The sequence below is a fragment of the Arvicanthis niloticus genome, chromosome 8, assembly GCF_011762505.2.
Source record: "Arvicanthis niloticus isolate mArvNil1 chromosome 8, mArvNil1.pat.X, whole genome shotgun sequence".
NCBI lineage: Eukaryota > Metazoa > Chordata > Mammalia > Rodentia > Muridae > Arvicanthis > Arvicanthis niloticus.
This window is the reverse complement of record NC_047665.1, coordinates 17,655,549-17,679,252: the sequence shown is the minus strand read 5'-3', so window position 1 is coordinate 17,679,252 and position 23,704 is coordinate 17,655,549. Positions and strand designations below refer to the sequence as shown.

The 23,704-nt window shown below is 45.3% G+C and overlaps 1 protein-coding gene across 18 annotated transcripts in view; it reads right to left on the bottom strand.

The window, feature by feature from the left end:
* The window catches only part of Atxn1 (ataxin 1), a 410,394-nt gene that overhangs the window by 174,520 nt on the left and 212,170 nt on the right, over window positions 1-23,704 (bottom strand). For 14 of the 18 annotated variants that reach the window (XM_076939095.1, XM_076939097.1, XM_034510061.2 and 11 more), the window contains one exon: window positions 9,575-9,638. The exons of the other annotated variants lie outside the window; for them this stretch is intronic. The gene's annotated coding sequence lies outside the window, so the exon portion shown is untranslated. The remainder of the gene's footprint in view (window positions 1-9,574; window positions 9,639-23,704) is intronic. 18 annotated transcript variants of the gene reach the window in all.

The window sequence follows — 23,704 nt, the reverse complement described above, 5'->3', positions numbered from 1 at the left end:
GCAGAGAGCTCAATCCACAGATTTGGGTGCATTTTGAGATGCTGAGAGCAAGAAGCAGTCATGCAAGAAGCAGTCTCCTGCCTCTTGTGTGAGAGGCAGAGTCAGAAGCAGCTTCCTATATTTTAAAGGCAGTGGGGGTAGCATTAAGTCCTCTGTCTGTCCCTGTCACCCTCTGACCAGGACCAGGAAAGTAGCATCCCCTAGAAATTTATGAGTGGCTATGGTGACGTGGGCTTCTTACATTCAAGGGGTTTTCTTGACCAAGGATTACACAGGTCAAGATGTGGGTAAGCATCTTGCTCAGGACTTGCTGTTGAAGCCAAAGGCCTTCTAAGGGAAGTATCTGTTCGATTCTTTTTTTTTTTCTTAGAACAGGTTTGTTTGTTTGTTTGTTTGTTTTGTTTTTTAAATTTGGGCAATGGATGGAAAAACATTTAGGGCATGGGAAATTCCTCCACACATGACTCCTTCAGATCCTGAATTGAGAAGACATAGGAAACATCCAGAAACATGTGTAGCCTTATTCAACAGGGGATGTTCCCTCAAACAAAACCTGTCAGGACAGAGACTCATGTTCATGCTAATGGGAAGTGATCAAAACCCCCTACGATTCTTTGGTAAGTTTACTCCAAAGCCTGTTTTAGCTTTCATTTCTAGGCAAAGTACATCAAAAGAGTATTGCCGTCACACGAGATTTGAAATGCCTAATGTCTCTAGTACTAGTGAGAACCTATAGGGAGAGGGGAAGAGAACATTAAAGCTGGCTTCCACCTCTTCCTTCCACACAATACTTAACAATCTATAAATAGTTTCGCCTGTCTGTTCGAGTATACACCTACTCCTCCGGAAAAGACAGAGGTCCCCCAAACATCTTGTTGTTTCAAAGGAATTACACACACACATACACACACACACACACACACACACACACACACTCACACCAGTCAAGTGGTATTATGGGTATGTGGAGGGACTGAAACAACCAACAGTGCCGCTCCTCTTCCACATCAAGAAGGATGCATGCTTCGCCATGCTTGAAGAACAGTCTTCACAGACAACAGCAGACAGAGCAAGCACCGGGTGGGAGGTCTGGCCAATGACAAAACCAAGTAAATTAGCAGGCAAGAGATGAAGATCTCAGGGCATCTGTCGCTTCCAGCTGTCCTAAGACACCTCCTTCATACCCCACATAGGAAGAGAGGGAAGGCAGCAATGTAAGGACGGCTCTTTCCAGTCCTTTCTCTCATACTGTCTCCCGGATTCAGGGCAGAGAGACTTTGGGACACACACATTTAGAATGGGAGCCCGGGCATTTGCTGTCACCCCTTTGTGACATGTACATCTTTGGCCTCTCTCATCAGACTGTTCTTTGCCACAAGAAAGAGATGTCTGTAACAGTGACACCACTAGTCAGCTTCAGAGGGAAAACTGAGACTATTATCCATTCCTCTTCTCATCCACCAATGACACCGTTCTTTATCCTTTCCCCCTGATCAAAACTGGCTCCAACTTGTCAAACTCAAAAGGCTGCAGTGCACAATGCCTTCTGGAGCTAAAGGGGAAAAGATTTCTGGTTTGTAAGATTTTTACCAACTAGCAAGATACTGCCAACTCATTACCCAGAGCCACAGGGAGGTCACAGCTGACAAGAGGCTTGAGAGTTGGACAGATCTCCTAGTGGTGAACAGAAGGCTCTCTGACTGGTGTGCAGACTCAAGAACCTCTGGGGTTTTAATTCCCCACTCTCAGCCAAGCCTTCTTATCTCTACCAGAATGGAGCTAAAACTTGAGACAATTCTGCTGCTAGCATAAAATCTGACTTTAGGCCCTAGAGTACAGGAACTAAGGAGCTGGGAACAGCCCAGCTGGTAAGCTGTTTGCTATGTGAGCATAGGGACTTGCGTCTGGCTCCTCATTACAAACACTGTGTGCCTATAACTTGAGTTTTTTGGGAAGTGGGAACAGAAGGATGACTGGGGTTTGGTGGTCGTCCCAATCTAGCCAAATCAGTGAGTTCCAGGTTGGGTGAGAGATCTTGTCCCCCCAAAATAAGATGGAGAGAAGTTGGAGAAGTCACTGACTTAGACCTTTGGTCTCCCACAAAGATGTAGATGCACACATTACATGCACACACATGTATATAGATACACATGCACAAACATGTGCATGATCACACACATGCATGTGCACACCTACACATACATATCATAGACCAAGTTTGATCTTAAACCTTAGGAAATTTAGAAGGAAAGGGTAAATAAAAACACTAAGGGTGAGGCCTGACTCAGTCCAAGGGTATTTCCAGATTTTTTCTAGAGAAGCCTCAAGTACAAGTGACACTGTTACTAAAAATAATCTCAAAAATAAACCCATGATAGTTGACTGCTATGCAGGAATTAAGAGTATGGTTCTTTCCCATTCCTAGCTTTCCCTCGTTTGTGTGCAAACAGATACCCCATTTTGATCAAGGGACACTTTGCAGTCACTCCTCATCATGTCATTGTCCACAGAGGTTTTCAGTAACTCAAATTGTCAGGATGACAGCAGCCTTCTCAGACTGGCTCTGTCTCTCATTTTTCCACCACCTCAAGGTCATGGGCTCCCAGAGATTGGTTATATCACCAGCCTACTAAAAAGTCTCCCAGTGATTCTCAAATCAGGCTTTCCCCACTGCCCTGTCCCCTTCAAACAGTGAGAGCAGAGAAGGAGCAACACCTTTCCATCACCACTTTCCACAGAGCAAAAATGAGTAAGCAAGTTTTCCTAGTCTCAAGATGTAGGGGGAAAGAAACTAAACTCAGGTCCCAAGACTACCCTCTACCCACTCTCCCACTCCACACACCAATTATAAACTGTAAGTCATTTTACTTGTGGTATTGATTATCCAGCTATAATGGGGGTTCCTCCACCCCCTTGTGTTTGATTAATTTGATAGAGTGGCTCATAGAATTTGAAAGAATAATTATCTAGTTCATCACTTTTCTCTCATGTGTTTGTGTGCTATGATGGTGCATGCTCACATGGATATGCACCACATGGGTGGGTGGACTTGTGCACCTGGGCATGGAGGTTGATGTTAGTGGTTCCTCTCCATTGATGGCCACTTTATTCATTGAGGCAGGAGCTCTTGACTCAGATTATAGATAAAGGTAGTACACTCTACCAGTTTACTTTAAGGATCTCCAGTCTCAACCTTCGGAGTGCTAGAATTACAGGTGGACCACCATAGCCACCTGACAGTCACATGGGTTCTGGGAATCTGTGCTCTGATCCTCATGCTTAAAAATTAAATAATTCCACTGAACCATCTCCTAATCCCAGTTCCTTATTTGCTTGTTTGTTTATAAATGAAGGATGCTACAAAGGTCGAGATGAAGACCCGTAAAGAGGCAGCTATGGGGAGGCTGGCAGAGCCTGCAGGCACATTGTATCCAGTATAGTGTATTCCTTTCTCTCCAGGAACTTTACATTGTCTATGCTGACTCAAGCATTGCTCTCCACAAACATGGACTCTTCCAGAAGGTTCTTGCTAAGGAACTGGAGCTTAATACTGCCTACCCCCAGGTCCTCGGGATGCATGTGCAGGTGTCAGAGGACCTAACAATGGAGGAGATGGTACAGGGTGAATGGAATCATGAGAACATTCTGGACAACCTAACCTCAGTGAATCGAATTTCTGAAAGGAGGATGATTTCTACCTCCCTCAGAAGTCACGAGGCTAGAAAGAGAAGCTGAAACCACATAGCATGACTAGTTGAGTCTTGAGATATTTAGACAGTAATGTGACCAAGTAGAGAGTATGGAAGCCTAGTCTTTTATAAAGAGCTCAGCTGCAAACTAACTTGTATTTGATCTTCCTGTGTCCTTATGATTAACTAGTCACCATGGCTAATTGTCTTAGTTAGGGTTTCCATTGCTGGGAAGAGACACCATGACCAAGGCAACTTTTATAAAAGACAACATTTAATTGGGGCCGGCTTACAGTTTCGGAGGGTCAGTGCATTATCATCATGGCAGGAAGCATGGCATCATCCAGGCAGACATGGTGCTGGAGAAGCTAAGAGTTCTACTTCTTGATCTGAAGGCAGTCAGGAGACACTGACTCTTCTGCCCTGGGCGGAGCTTAAGCATAGGACTTCAAAGCCCATCCCCACAGTGACACTTTTCCTCCAACAAAGCCACACCTATTCTAACAAGGACACACCTTGTGGGCCAAGCATTCAGATGCATGAATCTATGGAGGCCAAATCTATTCAAACCAGTATAGTAATTAACCAGTCATAGCCTTAGTTTTATAAATTATATTGGTGCTTCAGCCATTTACCAAGCCCACAACTGCTATGATTCTTCCAGAAATGAGTGTCAACCTACTCTTATGTCTATCCATTCTGTCACCTTTCACATATCACTTGAGTACCTACTGTGTGCCAGAGGCCAGGACTGGGACACAGTGAGTTGTCTCCAAATCAAAACTCAATGATCAGAACACAGTGGGTGATGCGGGAACTTTCCACGCTCTACCTTTGAAGCATTTAACTGTGGAAGCAAGCTTCTAGTTTCCTTCCCTTTCCTGTGATCATAAAGAGAGCTGCAGATGGTCAGAAGAGCTGCAGAGGTATGCTTGGAAGACACCCATCTAAGAGAGATACCACGTAGGTGACACGGCATGAGCAAGGAGTAAGCCTTTATTTTGTGAAGCCACCAGGAGTTTAGGATTGACTGTTTCTGACACAAACCTGTATCCTTCCCTGACTAATACAATAGCTTCCATTTGCTCTATTGTCATCCGTTTGGCAACGAGTCTGTGAAGAATACCTAGTGTCACTTCTGCAACCGACTGCCTTTCATTCCTTTTCATTCCTTTAATATTACCTGTAATCATACCTTGCCTCTTCAGCTAGGCTAGGGCGTCTTGGGGGCTGTGACCTTGGCTTTAACTTTCAGAGTACTCTTTACCCTCTAACTCTCTCCCTCCTCTCCCTGAATTGCCCCCCCCCCCCCCCAGATTCAGGAGTGAGCTTTGCATATACACAACCGCCTGTTGTTGACTTGGCACAGCTTTGAATACTGAGCTACGGGAGACAACAGGACTGACAAGGCTTTTTGTGTCCACTGAGTAGAGGTGACTAACCAGTCCCCTAAAGAAACACAGCAAACACAAGAGCTATGGGACTGGATGAGGTGGTAGGACCGAGCTGGGAGGTCAGTCTGCCTTGATGGGGAAGCAGAGGGAAACCGTGTATCGAAGCAGAAGCATCACATACCCCTGTCTTTTAGGCTTCCCTGGCTCTTTGTTCTGCCTTTCCCTTCTCCAGGATGGGAAGTGAGCTATCTGGCTAGGCCTGAATAGAAATGTGGCCTCACCCTCCTCTGGGTGAAAAGCAGATTCTTCTGGGTAGGAATAATCAAGGTAAACGTTGACCTCTTTCTCCTTCCCATAGACAGGGCTCTGCAAACTCAAAATGGCTCCAGTTATGACTACCAAGGGCTGCACTCAGGAACTAAGGGCACCAGGGAGGTGGTAAATCCATTTGGCTCTTACTCAATAACTGTAGTAGTATCGTAAGAATCCTGGCTTCCACCTGCATTCTGCTTTTGCCTTTTTTCCCCCATTGGCTCAGAACATGGAAAGAGAACTCTCAACTCTTTTAAGATAAAAGTCTTCACATAAAAACCTTCTCCTCCTTCCCCAACAGACCTCAAAACAAAATTAGGAATCACTACCCTAATCTATCAAACCTGTCACTTTAATGACCACCCCCCCCCCCTTCAAATCTCTGATTTAACGGCTCCAAAGATAATTGCTAGACTGAGAGGTTTGGCCCCAAAGGCAACTGATGTGACAGTGATGGAGGGAGATGAGGGTAGGCAAAAAGTTTATCTTTGTCCTAGTGTGAAACCTGGCACGGGGCTCATGGTCAATATCCACAGTGGGGGGAGGATAGTCTTTGGACACCCCTCTTTGTGACTTTATAGCTACATTTAAAAACTATACACCGAGACTTCCTTAAATGTGCCTTTTCTTTAAAAGATATAAAAGAATACTTGAATCTATTTACACACATATGTCACAGTCCTTGGGGGCCAGGATGAGATTGTGACACCATCAGCAACCAACAGCGTGGCATAGGTACTACCCCCTCTGCTTAGCTCTGGGAATGAAGGGAGATTCAGAGAGAAGGTGTGTGGGAGTGGGGGAAGAAGTGGTTACTGATTCTAATATTAAATGGCTTCCTCTCTGCCTAGACAGATGTCCAGACCTCCCTCCCGACCCCCTAGTACTAATCAAAAGAAGAAATGCAGGATAGATGCTCAGTGGGTAACAAAGAAGTTTTGAAAATGCTTCCAGAGGTTAGTGGTGGTGGCACTCAGCCGCAATCCCAGCCTCTGGGAGGCTAATACGGGACATCTCAAGTTTAAAGTCAACCTGTGCTACTGCAGGTTAATATCAATTATATTAATTGATGTGGGAAGATCCATTCTGACTGTGGACAGGACTAGTCCTTGGGCAGAGAATCTGGGATAGTATAAAGCCAGTGGTTCTCAACCTTCCTAATGCTGTGATTCTTTAATACAGTTAGTTCCTCATGTTGTGGTGACACCCCGCCTCCCCAACCATAAAATTGTTTTCATTGCTACTCTATAACTGTATTTTCTACTGTTATGAACTGTAATATAAATATCTGACATGCAGAATATCTGATATGCAACCCTTGTGAAACTGTGAACCAGTACTTTGACCTCCTGAAGGGGTCACGACCCACAGGTTGAGAACCACTGCAAAAGCAATGGCAGCCCGCATATTGTCATAATGCATCTCTGCATGCATTCATGGACCTCTCTCTCCCCTTGCAGATGTAACGTGATCAGCTCCCTCGAGCACGTGACACCTAGGCTTCACTGCCATTAGGGACATTTGCATTTTGAACTGTGAGCTAAAACAAACCCTGTCTTCTTTAGGCTGCTTTTGCCAGAGTATTTTATCACGGCAATGGGAAGAGAAACTATGACAGTTACACAGTAAATTGTGGGCCAGCTTGGACTAGAGTATGAGACCCTGTGGGTTCTAGAGTTTGTAGGGAAAGGCAACTTAAACCAGAGTGTTCCCGGCATATGTAAAAGACAGAGAAGACAGGAGACATGGAAAATCTCCAAGGGCAGAGCAATGATACAACTTTGGTTAGGATTTGTGCCTCTGGATGGAGCTTCTGGAAGGAGAGAAATGGGTACCATTATTTCCTTTTGGAGCTCTACTGTGCCCCTCACACAGGTCCACAGTGTGTAACACAAGCTCTCTGCCTCCCTGGCTATCCCACGGCTTCCTGTCACTACCTCCCTTTCAGCTAGAAGGAGCTGACTACAATATTCAGGGATCTCAGTCCTCCTCAAGTCACCATGACAGAACTATCCTGCCGCAGAGACAAGGTAAAGCACAAATTACCTACTCTCTCTCAAGTGCTAAGGCTGGGAGGTTCTCAGTTCTGCTCAAGATGAAATTACAGGCATTACCTTCCTCCTTCTCCAGCTGCAGACTGGGTAAGAACACAGGCAAGTGCTAACAGACAAAGTGCAGATTCCCTGTATTATCAAAGGCCCCAGGAAAGCAAAAGGCAGAGGGAGATAGGCAGGAAAATGAAGGAGGCATTACCGTAATCCTGGGTCTGCCCAGGATACAATGGCTGCTGCAAGCATTACACACACACACACACACACACGAATGATGTGGACATGAAGGTATGTTGTCCTCCACAAGACCCAAAGGCCTTTGTAGAGTCAGGATTTTGACTAGACTAAACCCAAGAGACCACTAAGAGGGGAATGGCAAACTCTATATCTACACTGTATTATTCTTTGGGTAAAGAATGAAGTTGTAGACAAGGATCTAAGGCCAAAAATCCAAATGAACAACTGTAGAAAGAGGCAAGCAGGACTCCCCAGAGCCCATAAAGTGTAGCTGTAAACAACTTGCTCCATGCTGGAGTCAATCAGTAGTTTGCCCTTGGCATTTGGGGGAATTAATTATGTAAAATATCATAACGCGTGTGCACAATTTCTAGGAATATGTATTGATTTTCAACTTGACGGGATTTCGAATCAACTAGGAGGCACACCTCTGAATGTATTCTGGAGGATATTTCCAGAAAGGTTTAATGGAATAGGGAAGGCCCACTAGAATGCAGGCAGCACTGTTTAATATGCTGGGCTCCCAGACTGAATAAAGCGAGTGAGCAGAGCAATGTCATTCCTCTCTCTGCTTACTGACTGTAAATATGATCTAGTCAGCTGCCTCATGCTGGCTCCTCACTGCAAAACACATGTGTTGCCTACTCTCTGCCTGTGACAACATGCATTGCCAAAGCACTGGTTTGGAAAGAACGTAAAAGAACATATACAATTGTGCAGTTATTCAGTCTGAGTTCAGATATCCCCCCTCTCCAAAAGGGAAGGAAACCCAGGGACTCAGGAAGCTCACTAAACTTACAGAACTCACAGGCCCCTTTATGAGATTATATCAGCAGTAAGCAACTGCTGAGTGACGAGAGACTTCCCAGGCACTTCTACACTCCCTGCAAGCAGGGAATGCTTGAATTTCACCCATGCTGGAATGGCTTTTGGATGATACGAGTTGTAGACTCACCCGTGTTCCTGCAAAGTATCCCCGTCTCTGCCTTCCTCTATTCTGGGAAACTCTCTAGTCCACTAAGCTTGTGTGGACTAAGCTTGTGTGTGTGGATTCCATTCTTTGCTGTGCCACTGCTGCCCTCTCTGAGATGAATGGCTATTTGTTTACACCTTCCTGGGCAGAGTCATGCAACATATACCCCTGCCATTGACAACTACATCAGATGGTTTCTGGGCACACCTACTCTGTCAACCCTTCTTGGTAGCCTAACAACTACAAAGCCAAACAGCACTACTTTAGCATTTACCTTAGGGTAACAGGCTATTATTATTACCTTTCTGGTACTTTATATCAGTTGAATTATACAAATTAATTTATCCCCTTGGAAATAAACTGCGAGGTAAAAGCAATAATCTATCCACAGAACCACACAGCTAAGAGTCAAATGCTGTTCTCACGCCCCTGGCTCTGCTTCTGTCTATGATGTCACAGGTCTCTTGGAGCCTGCCGGCCCCCAGCTATCACATCTGCACACAGGGACTTTCCCAGATAGCCTGGGAGGTACCACAGACTGTTCATAACCAATTGCCCTTTCTTATAGCACTCACGAGACACAACCATGTGAACTAGACAGAGAGTCTCTCCCTGCCCACAGGCTTATCTCTGTGCACCAGTCATGGAAGGAAACATGCTCTCACTGTTGGTCTCTCTGCAAGCTGGACAAGAAGATATCAGCCACAAGGGCAGCTCAGGAGAGGAGATGTGGGGACAGCAAGAAATGTGGAGAAAAGTCTCTGAGCAAAACCTTCTTTTTTAGGAGTGGCCCAGGGAAATGAGGTAGAGGGCAGAAAGAGTGTCTTGACTCCAGCTTGAGACCACTTATCAAATGCTTGATCTCAGGGCTTGTGGCATCAAACACCAAACAGATGGTACATTTAAAAGTTCACTCACCCTCTGCCAACAACAGGTTCGTTTCTTCTCAAGAAGAAAGTTTTGGTCTATTTTCTTTGGAAAACTGAAAGAAGAAGAAGAAGAAAAAAAAGGAAACGAAGATTTAGAAAACAGCTTGGAACTCATTTTCTGAATAGGCACAGGTAGGTAGGCCTGGGGAGGGCCAGAATGTTAGGAGTTAATAGATACATATGGTGATATGTGGCTGACAACATGTATTTTAAACACCTATCAACAATCAATGTACAGAAAGTCACAACATACATGGTTTGTTTACCATGAGTTATGACAAGACACATACATTGTGGTATGTAGAAAATATTTGTAGGTGGGCCTTTTGGAACTTCCCTCTCTTCTTCTTTCACTGCAGTTTGTTCTTTCCCCCAGATGCCACACCCCTGAGTCTTGACCCACAGCCTTCTGTAACTGGGTTTACAACAGAGACTGGGCAAGAAGTGGATAGCGGCCTCCTTTTAATCCCACTGAATAACATCATGCAGTGGTCACAATGTTTCAAGTGCTGACTGGTCCAGTCAGCTGTGGGAAAGAGCCAAGCTAACCTGAATGGCCAGAGGAAGGCTGAACTGTGGAGGCCACTAACACTGAAAGCAGAAGAGTTCCAGCTCCATCCCAGTTCAAGATGAGAGCTTTAAAAGTCTCCAGAGGCTTTGAATGGAGCTCCGTGGGTCTAGAGGGGATGTGGGGGATATGAAGCAAAGCTATCCCAACAGTTTCCATTTCACCCCCGACTTCATCCTAACCTCTTCTGAGGATCTCTTGAGGGTCAGCAGATGGTGAGAGAAGCCATGAAGCCATGAAGCTATGAGGTCATGAGGCCATGAGGCTGTGAGGCCATGAGATGAGGCCATGAGAACATGAAGCCATGTGGAGAGTTTTTGCTGAGGGTCCCCACCAGCCTTAAGGTGGATTCTCAGATTTGGGAAGGCCTGTCTCAGCATGCCTGAGAGAAGACTGTCCATGCTCAGGTAGCATCCACTCCATAGGACTGTCTCTCAGTCCCAGACCATGCCATCTATATGTAATTTTGGGTGCCAAGAAGAACAAGACCTAACTGAAAAGATGGCCAGAGACAGTACAAGTGGTGGACTCTGGGAGACACCCTAGCCACACCTCTGACACAATCTTTAAAAGCAGCAGGTTATAATTCACTCACTCAGGAAGAACCCTTTTATCCTCAAAACAGACAAGAGGATTGCAGGAAGAGTGACAAGGCTTGAGAAAGCCAAGTTCAGAGTCTGCCCCAGTGTGCTTCTCAGCTCTGCAACCCCTGACTGAGTGATTCCAGCCAGGGGAGTCCTCTGCTTGTCTTCCTCATTTGCATAATCGCTGTGATCCTGCCAGCTGCTGGGTGCCTCTCTGGGAGGCTTACTTTGGAACTAGACATGCAGGAGAGACAATAAAAAGAACAGCCTTGATTACCCTTTGGCTCCACGCATTGATATATCTGTGAGGAGGGGAAGGCTGTAGAGACAGTTTAAGAATCTATCTGGATGCAAGTACCTGAATTGCACTGACCATCTCCCAACTCCCCCAATCTGATGACACAAGTGAAGACAGACCAAGACTATTTACTGTAGAGAAATTGGATGGTAGAGATAGAGGGAGGGATTCAAGTAACAAAAATCAGAAACAGTCTCTTTGAGAACCAGTATCAATATTTTCATTTACATGCCAGTTTCCTTCCCATGCTCATGGATACAACCAAGCATTTGAAATAGAAATAAACCACATACATATATACATACATACATGATTATTTTTAACATATTTTTAGGGTATTCATATCATTTTGCCAACTGATATTTTATAGTTGATATAAAACCCTCTTTTAACATCAATAAATTTATCTACATCATTTAAAAAAACAGAATATTAGGTAGCTCAGGCTAGCTTTGAACTTGATATGTAGATAAGAATGATATTAAATGTAAAATCCTTCTGCATTTATCTCTAGAGTCATCACCACACCCCAGTTTATTCAGTTCTAGGGATTAACCCCAGGGCCTTGTACAAACTAGGCAAGCACTAAGGGACCTACATTCTCAGCCTTATATCAGAAAAAAAAATGAAAGGACTGCAAGAATATTGCTTTGGAAGAACAAGGCAATAAATATTTACTTGTTGAACATATAGAATCCACCCGAGTATCCACATTCATCATAAATGACTGCACACCACAGAAGCATGTGTCTTCTTCCTCTCCTCTGTTTTTCAAGATTGGAAAGGCAGATTGCTTAAATATAGTAAGTTTTAACAGCAAAAAGAAAATTTGTTTGGGTTTGAGTGGGTGAGCTCAGAAGAATACAAACTGGCACATGATACCACAGGGAACAAACTCCCAGCTCATGATTTTCAGCTAGAAGGTGTTGAAAGGGGGCTAGAGATGACAGACAAAAGGGATGCTTACTGAAGCAGGAAATCATACATCTAACGTTAAGCGAACGGCCCCGCTGATCACCCCAGCTTGGCTGAGAAACTTCATGATACAGAGGAATGTGAACTGAATCCTGCTGAGTCCTGAGTGGCTCTGTCTTTGGAGTTCAGAATCTAAGAAAAGGACCTTGGAACATTCTACATAAAGATAGGTATCAAACGTGGGATTATGTGAGCAATGCCAGTGTTTCTGGTCTAATCTCCCCAAGACAAGAGTTGTTTTGATGAAATATATATATGAGTGGGGGGGGGGGTCACAAGAGTCATGGATCACATGACCACCTCTGGTTATCAAGGCTGTGCCATGACTCTAATAATGATAGAACAAAATTCAGAAAAAGGACACTTTTGAGAGAGGCTAGGGAGCAAGTATATGCCCCCAGTTGTCCAAGGGTGTGAAGATGTTTTTGCCAAATGTAGTCAGTCCTTTCAAGGTGTTCCTGACACTGTTTATAACAGCAGGCAAGAAATGGGGGTGAGGGATTAGGAGGAAACAGTAGAAAAATAGGGTACACTGAGGCAACAACAACAACAAAAAAAAAAAAAAAAAAAAAAAAAAAACCAAAAAAACAAACTAATGAGAAAGTACTATCTGTGAAACCAGAGTCCATAGGAGATGACAAGTGAGAGCCAATGGCGTGAATCCCTCTAACAGATGTACAATGGATGATTCATATTGTCTGCAGGATAGGTCTAAGAATGAACCAGTCATGCCATAGTGTTGCTGTGACCACATTTCTAGGAAGGGCGAACTTGGGGGAGAAGACGCACCCCAAATGTGGGTGGCTCACCATCCTATGAGCATGAGTCCTGGTCTGAATAAAAGGGGAAAGAAGGAAAAAGGTAAATGAACACCCAACTTTCTCTCTCTCTCTCTGCTTCCTGATCCATGCCATATGAACAAGCAGCCTCACACTCCTGAAGTCACACCCAAGAACCCTTCCCTCCCCCTGCCGTCCTCTCCTGGCTACGATGGCTGGGCTCTCAAACTGTGAGCCCATATATAAGCCCTTCTCCCTTAAGTTGCCTCTTGTCAGATATTTGATCACAGCAGAGAACACTGGGTAGCATGAGATCATCTCCCCATGGTTTTTAATCCCTGTTTCAGCTAATGCAATCTGAGTAACAGTTGCCGGGTGGTGGATCCTTTTCTCGGAGAGACTGCCACTCTTCTGTTTCGGCCAAAATGCCAGGCCAAGAGCCCAGATAGCGTGCACTGGACAGAACCTCCAAGAGCCTCTCTTTTGACAGTGGACCCGAGGACTTACTGAATCCTGGGAAATGGTCTGAAGTGTCTCTGACTTCATCTGAAAATGGCTGATGTAATGTGCTCCACAGCTGCGGTGAGTTCGGGGTCTGCCGACCTCTGAAAGCACTGGCTTATATCTGCTGTACTGAGGACCTTAAATGTTCTTAAAGTCCCTCAGATGGAAGGGTCAGTCCCCAGAGTCAGGCTAAGGGGAGGTGATCAAGCCTGAAGAGGCAGGGATTAGGAAAAAAAAAAAAAGTCTTTAGGTCACTGTCACCCTACCCTAGGAGAGGACTCCAGGACCCTCCCCTTCCTTCTCCCTTTGCTCCCTGCCTGTGAGGTGAGCAGATCAGCTCAGCCATGTGCTCCCGCCATGAAGTTTGGAGTTGCCACAGACCCCCAAAGAAGGAAGTGATTGATCACGAATTGAAACCTCCAAAACTCTGAGCCAGCCTAACCCCTTTCTCTTTAAAAGTTGATTGTCTCATGTGCACAGTACAGTGATAGAATGGTGTTGACATATTATTTCATGTGGCCTGAGAAAGCTCAGATTCCTCACTGTTGGCTATTAACATTTAATGCGCAGCTGATTCCTGCTGACAAGGTTTAGCTGTCCTTTCCAGCCTGAACAGTCTCTCCACTAGTAAGTTCTATTAGTCCCACTGCACAGGGAAGCAAAACAGGGATCACAAAAAATGGCCCATCTGGGCCACGTAACACTAAGTTTGTCAGCTTCACACCAAAGGGAAAAGCTAAGCACTCCTGTTCTCTGCATATGTTTTTTTTTTTTTTTTTTTTCCTTCTTCAATAGTCAAGTCTCCACACACTAGCATTCTGTCAGACACGGAAAGAACCAGCTGCCACTAAGTCGGCAGACAGTCCTTTCTCAGGTAATTATTTTTGAGGGTAAGCAAACGAGAGTGGCAAGCGAAGTTGTCCACAGCCCTCAGCGAAGAGTCTCCCCTTAGCAGCTAGGCAAGCGCTCTTCAGGCAGAACAACGGGGCCTAAAGTGCTGACAGTTGCTTAGACACAAAATGTAGCCCTGGCAAGTGAGTCTAACAATTACTGTGCATCACTCTGATTATGAGCCACAAGCATGCAATCAGCAGCGGAGAGACGGTCCTAAATGATCTCCATCAGCATTTTACTTCAGCTATCAAAGCGTGGCGGAGGAACACACTTTCATCTGACCTAAGCGCGATGCTAATAATCCAAACACAGAGAACGCATAAGAATTACGACAGTTCGAGAACACTGACCATGGTGGGGGCGGGGAGTGGGGTGGGCACTGGATATAATGAATACATTTTGGTTCATTCAGTTCTTTCATTTAATACATCTGGGTAAATACATATTATTTATGTGCTTCTCATCTAATCGATTCATTCACACAGGCAACCCAATTTCAACTGAGTAAAGACTCTCTCTCCCCCCACCCCACCCCCCACGATACACTTGCTGTTGTACCGACTACAGAAACCTATTTTCAAAGAATTTCTTCCCACCATCACTCTATTTCCAATGCTGCCATTTAAAAACTCAAGCTGGGAATGGTATTTTGGGAGCATTTTTTAAGAAAAATAAGTAAAAAAAAAAAATTCACCACATATCTAGCAAGATCTGGAAGAGAAATCGTGGCTGTTGCACTGTCGTCTGAGGTCAAGCGTGTGACTCAGTCACCTCTCCTGGCATCACGTCAGTGCTCAGGAAGCTTTGAAAGTTGCAGTATTAGGAATGTTAGGCTAAGAGTATTGAAGATGTACTAACTGACGACCATGGTTTGGGAAGACAGGACTGGACAGGGTATCCTGTAACCTAGGCTGGCCTCAAGCTCACTATAGTAACAGAGGCTGGCCTTGAACTCCCTGGTCCTCCTGCCCTCACTGCCCCTGATTCTGAGACTGCAGGTATGAAGCACCATCACAAACACCTGCATGTGTATATATGATCTTGTTCCACATTTTTTCATTCAACCTAAGTGACATTCTTGATTTCTGTCTTTAACCTCTTTTTTGCAAGTAACTTCACCCTCTAGCAGGGGAAGGGGTAACTGTTGCTACTGTGCTATCGTCTGGTTGTTAAGAGGCATGTGGCCAATGTTTATTAATTAGCAGAAGCCACTAGGAGCTAAGCATCAGGCTCTGTAGAGCTTGGGACCCCATTTCCACCCCTCAATTGTCTTTGCTGTGTGGATGGATTTCAGCCCTTGTACTCACCATGATCAACAACATACCATTGCCTCCCTAGTTGATAACCATGTCAGCTAAAGGCTCACTTACGACACAGTCTACTTCTTCTGTAATTCCCATGCGTTTGCTCGCTTACATTCTTATCTGGTCTTAGTTATCCAGGAACCTCTTTGTGTTTGTCATTAATTGGCTAATTCCTTTTTAAAATGTTTTAATGAGTATATATTAATTGCGCATAACAACGGATTTCAATATGACATTTTCGTGCCCGTACATAATATACTTTGGCCATATTCATCTCATGGTTACCCTCTCTTGGCCCCCTCCCCTCCCACCAATCCCCTCCCTTTTCTTAAGTTACCCTTCTACTTTCAAGGCTATTTAAAAATTTTTATTTTCTTATTTGTTTATTTTGGTGACCTGTGGATGCCATGGGCACTGCTTAGAGAAGAATAGTTTTTGATTGTTGCTTTGTACATGTGATGTAGTGTTTCATCCTATAGCCCAGGCTAGCCTGGAACTTACTATACAGCCCAGGCTGACCCACCTTTCATCAATGCTTTAACTCCCATCTCCTTAATGCTCCTAGGCCACCATGCCTGGCTAATTTCATGTTTGTTTACTTATGCATTTGTTTCATCTTTTTTTCAAACAGGGTCTCGCTAAGCAATCCTGACTGGCCTAGGACTGACTATGTAAACCAGGCTCTGGTTTTCCTGCCAACTGCTGCTGAGTGTTGAGATCAGAGAAATGTGCCATAACGGCAGGCTGGGTCCTTTCAATTTTCATGCGGACTTTTCTCCAGCTAGGAGCTAATTAGACAATATAGAAGAGGCATGCCCCACCCCTTCTGACATCAGTATCATGCTGTTATTATCTCTTATAAAAGTCAAATCGAAAGGCTTGAGAGACAGCTCATTGGTAAGGCACCAAGCATCTAGAAGGTTCTGGGATCCAGAACCACAAAGCAAAGATCAAGTCTCTTCAGGCCATCCTTGAGTTGAGATGCTTGACAAGCTTCTTAGCACCCCCAAATGCTAAAGCTGTCTTGACTATCTCCTTGCTTTTCAAGCCAGCAAATTATTGCCCTTTGCCAACTGCCAGAGGATATGAGTGTTGAATTCTGCCAAGGCGATGCCATCCAGAGCGAGAGTCAACTCAGCTTGCTTCAAGAAGGGCTACAGTGTACCAGGAGTTGTATATTCATATGATTCCATAACCCCCGTGCAACTACAATGCAGTCAAAAATCATACTTGTGATTTAGGGAGTAAAAAAATGCATTCTTATTGGTATTTGCCAATAGTGTCAAATGCTGAGCTCAGCCTGCTGTGTCCCAAATAACCCTGCTTGTCTGTCCTCTTCCCTCTCCTATGCCACTCTTTACCTGCCACCCACTGGAAGTCTTTCCTCTGAAGCCTTCCACCTCTTCCACTATGAATGAGGCCAGGCCAGGCCAGGCCAGCAGAAATACTGTTAGATAGTCCAGAGACTCATCCCAAAGCTGCTGGTTTGGGGCAGATTAAAGGAAAACCTTACTGTGCCTTCCAAGGCTCCTTAAGAATAAGGAGATTCATAGGCACATTTTTTTTTATCTCTTTGTTTACCTCTCTTGTGGTAAACATCTTTTCATTTTTTAGCTCTGCCCAGGTATAAGGAAGGAAGGGAGAAAGGGAGGGAGGGAGAGAAGGAGGGGGGAGAGAGACAAGGAGGAATAAAAAAGGAGATGGGAGAGGAGGGAGGAAGGAAGAAAAAGGAAGAAGGAAAAGGAGTGGAGAGAGAGGTGAGAGAGAGAAAGAGAGAGATGGGGAAAGGAGGAGAGGAAAGAGAGGAAAGGGGAGGGGAGGGGAGGGGGAATGGGAGGGAAGGGGGAGGGGAGAGGGGAGTGGGAGGGGAGTGGGGAGGGGAGGGGAGGAGAGGAAGAGGAAGAGGAAGAGGAAGAGGAGAGGAAGAGGAAGAGGAGAGGAAGAGGACAAGCAGGAGAACAGCCCACTAGCTCCAAGGTCCAAGTGTTTTACTCTGAACTTCATACTGCCAATATTATGCAGTCATGGCAATTTAGAGGAAAAATTGGAATCTAATGAAAAAAGATAAGAGAGGAACACAGATCAAGGGAGTCCTGGGAATCAGCCCCAAATTGTGCCACCAAGACCTAGGGGTTCTCTGAGCTTAATAATACAAGCTACCTTCCACTGGGGGCATGTGAAGTGATTGCAGTCATTTCCTTAAAACCATTAGTCACCCTTACATGGACTTACCTCTAAACAAGGGCATCCTGTAACCAGGGATCCGTCTATATGGTTTTATCACCTGATAGGCCTCAAGGTCAACAGTTAGAGTAACTGTAACTTGATAAGAATGACCTCAGCCACTCACTATAGCACAGCGGTGTCCCTGATCGATACAGGAGCTCTGCATAACATCTACTCAGCCTTCTCCAGGGAGTTTCCTGCACAGATCAGAGGCAAATTATACCCTTAAAGGCAGATGACACACCAAGACAGAAGGATGCTTTCTGCAAAGTGAATCCTTTGTTCCCTGTGAGGGGTGCCAATCCAGCTCAGGATAGGGAGGGAGAACAGAGAATCCACATGAGGCAAGTGTGGCAGGAGGGGGACTCTCTTTTCTCCCCCCAACTTTCCACTTGAGTGCCTGGGCGGGGGGAGGGGTTGTTGATCTTCAGCACCACACAAGTCAGGTGTGGTGGAGTCCTTCTGAAATCCTAGCATGTGGGCGGGGAAGACAGGAGGACAGGAGTTCAAGGGAACCTCTGGCTGCCTGGTGAGTTTGAGGCTAATCTGAGAATACATGAGACCCTGTCACAGAAGAAGAAAAAATTAAGTATAAACACAAACGACTGCCATGCTGATCACTAAAAAACAGACCCCTCCATTTAAAAATTTGCCCCACAACATTGACCTCCGTTATAAAGCAGGGAAAATGTCAGTAACGGTAACGTATATCATATAGTGCTTCCCATATGGTAGACTCTAGTCTATTAACAAGTGAGAACAGGCTTAGCGTTTCCAACATTCGAGGGAAACAAGATTGCATGTTTAATGTCCATTGAACAGCTAGGGACACCGAGGCACAGAGGCTTGAGCAAGCTACACCTGAAGGAGATGCATGGAGGAGAGGCCATAGCTGTTTTTAAACCCAAGAGACTAGACACACAATCATTAAACTGTCTAGTTAACAACTGCTGCAACCTCATTGATGCCGGGATTTGTAGCTTTAAAAACTACATATTTTTGTCTCCGCTTTATATATCAGTTTGAAGTAAGCACTCTGCATGTGTAATCTCTCTCCCCATGGAGGCTTCTGTAGAGATCCACGCATGCTTGTGTGTGAGATGAGAAGAGGATTTGACAAGGAGCTGCCTTTAAGTCATCCCACCAGACAGACCAAGAGCCCCAGACCAGCCTCATTTCCAGATAAAGGAGATGAGGTTTGAGGAAATCACGTGACTCATCTAAGGTCATGCTGCTTTGCACACAACCTCTCCCACTGCTCGCATACCTTTGGTTTTCAAAAATACAAAACCCATGGCATTTTTCTTTTGAAAAATCCTTTATATAACTGTGACGTACAGCGGGGCTAAATAAGCAGCCGATCTAATAGAGAGTCTGAAGGAGCCTGAAGCCTAAAAACTTACGGGGGACAGGAAGAATTTGTAGAAAGACACCGGGGACTGTGACAGCATCCTAGATACCTCTAGGACCCCTTATCCACAGCAACAAAAAATAGCAGAATGGCCTTGACCCTAACTCCACTGAGACTAGAAGACAGAGGTAACCTGTTAGCTGCCTTTATGTCCTCTGACATCTGTCCACTGATCCCCATGGCACCTGCTTCCAGCCTCCCTGCTCTATCACTTCTGTTTCTTTCTAAGGATCTATTCTGTGTCTGTTCCTTTCCAGCCCTGAGGGATTTTCCTATTGACCTCCAGAAACCCACAACCTTTGGTGACCTAAATTTTCATCAGCAGTTGGGGTGGAAGTCAAGGTGTGACCATAGGTTTTGCATGCTTGTTTCCCAGGGCTGGACACCTTGAACCAAATCTGAGCTCTTTTCAAGGAATAAAACGAAAGTAGGACAGGAAGATGGAGCAGTTCTGCAAGATATACAGGTATCAGCGGCTCATGCTGACTCCCAGCGGGCCCAAAGCCATGGAGCTTACAGAAGATCAGAGAGGTGGGGACTGCTCCCCCCCATCCCCTGGGAGTCTTCAGCCAGCCTCCACAATTAAACAAGGAAACCATGTCCCACCCAGAAAGAGTGCCTTGGCCAAAGTTGCACATTGGCGTGGCTGAGACTAAAGGTTTCTGACATCTTGCCAGTGAGCATCTAAACTCCAAGAAGAAGAATGAGAGTATGAACCCACAGGGGCAACCAAGGAAGGTTCTGGCAATGTCAAGTGATGTGAGATAGTCAAATACTCTGATTGAAACTGAAGTCATATGTGCTTCTATGTAAAACCAGCTTTTACGGGTCTCCAGGGGGAAACCCATCACCTGGAATCACTTGAACGCTTGTCAAGTGCTTTAAGGCTCTACAAGGAGAGGTGTAGTACTGAAAGACAGGAAAAGGGGGCTAACCTTTCCCCCACAGATTGAGTTCTGAGTTCCTTTCACATGTCTAGTGGGTGAGGGAGGAGGGGGGGAGCTGCTTCTGGAAGGGAGGCCCTGTGCACGCTCATTAGCATACGCTATCCACATTCACTTCAGATGAGATTCCATCACAGAAACCTATTTATGCATTCCTTAATATAAATCTAAATTGCTCTCTTCAAATAGCAGAGAGAGAGCTAAGCTTCAGTAAGGGGAGGAGAAGTGACGGCATTAGGAGTCAGGCTGCATTTTTGTCCTGCCTTCCACCCATCGTCATCCCGTCATCCTGTCTTAACAGCCTTACTTTCCACACCTCACTGAGCTCACCAGGGACTCAGGTAAACAGGCTTTCTCCAGAGGGGACTCTGAGCAGTACTCAATGCTCTGGAGCAGTGGAGGAGAGGTTCATTGTTAAGTCTTGTGCTGGGAGGGCCCTTGGGTATTGGCAGCAGAGAGATACACTTTAGGATCACTAAGTTGGTAAATGACCTCATGCTCTGCCTTATGCTCTGCCAGCATGAGGACCTGAGTTTAACCTAGAACACATGTTTCAAAACCATCTAGGTGCAGTAACACGTGCTTGTAACACCAGCATTGAGGAGGCCTGGCAGGAGATTCCCTGGGGCTTACTGGGCCACCAGCCTAGCCACACACACACACACACACACACACACACACACACACACGCACACACACGCAGGCACGCACTCATGCATGCATGCATACATACATGCACACATACATACACACAAGAACACAATACACACATATACATAGATACAGAGATATACACATGAAAACACACATATATACACATTTATACAATATACATATACATATATTCATATACATATTTGCACATACATATGTACATATACTAATGTACACACATACATATGCACATATATACACAGACACACATTCACACACATGTATACTTCGGACAAAGAATGCCAAGCCACACACCTTGCGACTTCTGAAGTATAAACCTAGCCTAATTCACCAGAAGCCGCACACACTCTTCACAGAAATGAAGCATTTATTTAAACACAGAGGATTTGGGATTGAAAAGGTGGGGAGTTAGAAATATGGGGTTAGCAATGTACACCGAGTGGAGCTACAGCTTCAGTTCTGCTCATTTCTTCCCATGTCCCCAGGCCACCACATCATTCCGGGACAGGGGTTGGTGGGGGGAGAGGTAAGCGGGGAGGCAGCAATGGCTTGGTGCCTATTTCCTGAGGAACAGTCATTTATGGTGCTTTTTCTCACATATGGAAAAACAGCAACACTGGAACCTAAACTCAGATGCAGAAGCACTGGTTCTGTTCTTTTCATTTGGAATGGGGCAAGCCATTCATCATCAGTAAGCATCTGTTTACTATAGTGAAAAGTTCCCATGAAAGCACAAAAGTCCAATATCACACCCTAAACCAAGGAGGGTCCTGTGAGCTCCACAGGAGAACATGCCAGGAGCAAAAGAATCATCACTTACCCATGTGTTAATCTTCTAAACAGGCCTTGAGTCACAACCCTGTGGCAAACATTATCTAGGCATTGACTTTAGTGTTCTGTGCATCACTATTTCAAGTATTAGTTTTTAGATTCTTATAGAGTATCTGCTTGCATGCAGTGCCCGAGGAAGTCGTAAGAGGGCACTGTATCTCCTGGAACTGGATTTACAGCCGGTTGAGAGCTACCATGTGGGTCATGGAAATTGAACCCGGATCCTCTGCAAGACTAAGTGCTCCTAACTGTGGAGCCTTCTCTCCAGCCCCTATTTTGTTTTAAACATTCTCTTTTACATTTATTTTATGTAGAGGTGAGCATGTTTCAACAGGCATGCGGAGGTCAGAGGACAATTTGGAAGAGTCGTTTCTCTCCTTTTTTCATATATATTCTCAATTTTGAACCCAGGTTTGGCACCAAGAGCCTTTACCAGCTGAGCCATCTCTCTGGTCCTCAATTATTTCCTCAAAACCCCCAAATTCAGGCACAGTCATACACAGTCTAGAGTATATGCCTTCTCAAGCATTGCTATCTAATGCTTTTAGAGCTTTGTCCTTGAGTTAAGGCTGGTTGCTCGCCTCTGGGCTTGGGGCTAAACACCAATAACTTCTCAGAAGGTCACTAGAGACCCTGTGTGCTAGTCGGACCTGTGCTTAAAGTATCAAGAAGCTTTGGAACTGGAGGACTTGATTGTGGCATGGGAACTCATACAGAAATTTTATTTCCCTGGGCATATTGGCTCATGCCTGTAATCCTGGTACCAAGGAGGCTGAGGCAGGAGGATCTGAAGTTCAAAGCCAGACTGATTTAAGAGCGAGACACCGTTTATGGTTTGAGTGAAATGCCTCTTGTAGGCTCATGTGTCTAAATGCTGGTTTGAATCACGTGATGCTGCTTTGGGATGCTGTGCAGCCTTTTGGAAACTGATTTTCAATGATGGAAGTGAGTCATGGTGGCGGGCCTTGTGATTTCATTGCCCAGTCGCACTTCTGGACTGCTCCCTGCTCCCTGGTTGCAGACACAACATGATCAACTATTGTGCTTCTGCTACCATGCCTTTTCTGCATGATGGTCTGTATCCCTTCCTAACTCCTTCTGTAGGCTACCTTTGTTAGCTATGTTATCACAGCAGCAAGAGAACTAACTAGTAAGGACCCTATCCCAGCAGGGGTGAGAGAGATGGGAGACAGAAAAACCATATCAATAATTTCTTTTTTTTCATTATCAATTCTAGCACATGGAAAATGACTAGAAGAGTAGAGGGCATTAGGGGCTTTAAACCTTAGTATGCTGTGCTGAAAGGGTCACAGAACAGCTTTGAGCCTTGCTTCCAAACCAAGAGAAACCAGGAGTCAACGGCTTGCTCAAACCTTTTGCCTTCCCCACACTCTCCATCCCACGCTCCTTGGTTCCTTGTCTTTCCTTGCCAGCAGGGACCACGTGTGTTAAGAAGGCAGTGCCTTTGAGCCCTGAGGAATCTGACAATGGCCTTCCTCATATTGTTCTCACAGTAACCAGAGCCAGCTGTCCAGGCCAGCCAGCCAAGTTGTGGCTCAGAATCATACACAACAGGACCTCTGCTCAGGGAGCTTCAGCTCCCAGCTCCCACTTCCCTGGAACTGTTTCTTCAAGTCAGCACACTCCTGACAACCCACAAGTGAGTCCGTGATCCTGGGAGCTTCATGTCTAGAATACAGTAAGAATCGTTTGACACTTTTCCACCCATGATGGCTGGAAGATCCTGGGACTTTAACATCTTCGAACCTATACACACAGTTCTGCAGTGCCACGGGGCCCTCATAATATATAGACATCGGGTTTCCTCCAGGCATTTTGTCACCTCTATTACCATGGAATAGATAATGGAGCTTGGGTAAGGGTGACCATCTCAGGGGAGAGAACAGGAAACTTGTAAAACACAGCTCTGAGCAGTCAGGATAATGAAGGGTTCCCTTTCGCCAGCAGCTGAACTATGCAATCCTAATAAGGGAGGCCCCTTGGAAAGCATTGCTTGTATTTTTAGCTTTTCTAAGGGAGGAAGGAGTTTTTGAATGGACGAAATGGAAAGGAATGCAGGGCAAGGGTGTGGGAGTAGGGTGGGGGGTGCAATGGAAACGGGGTGG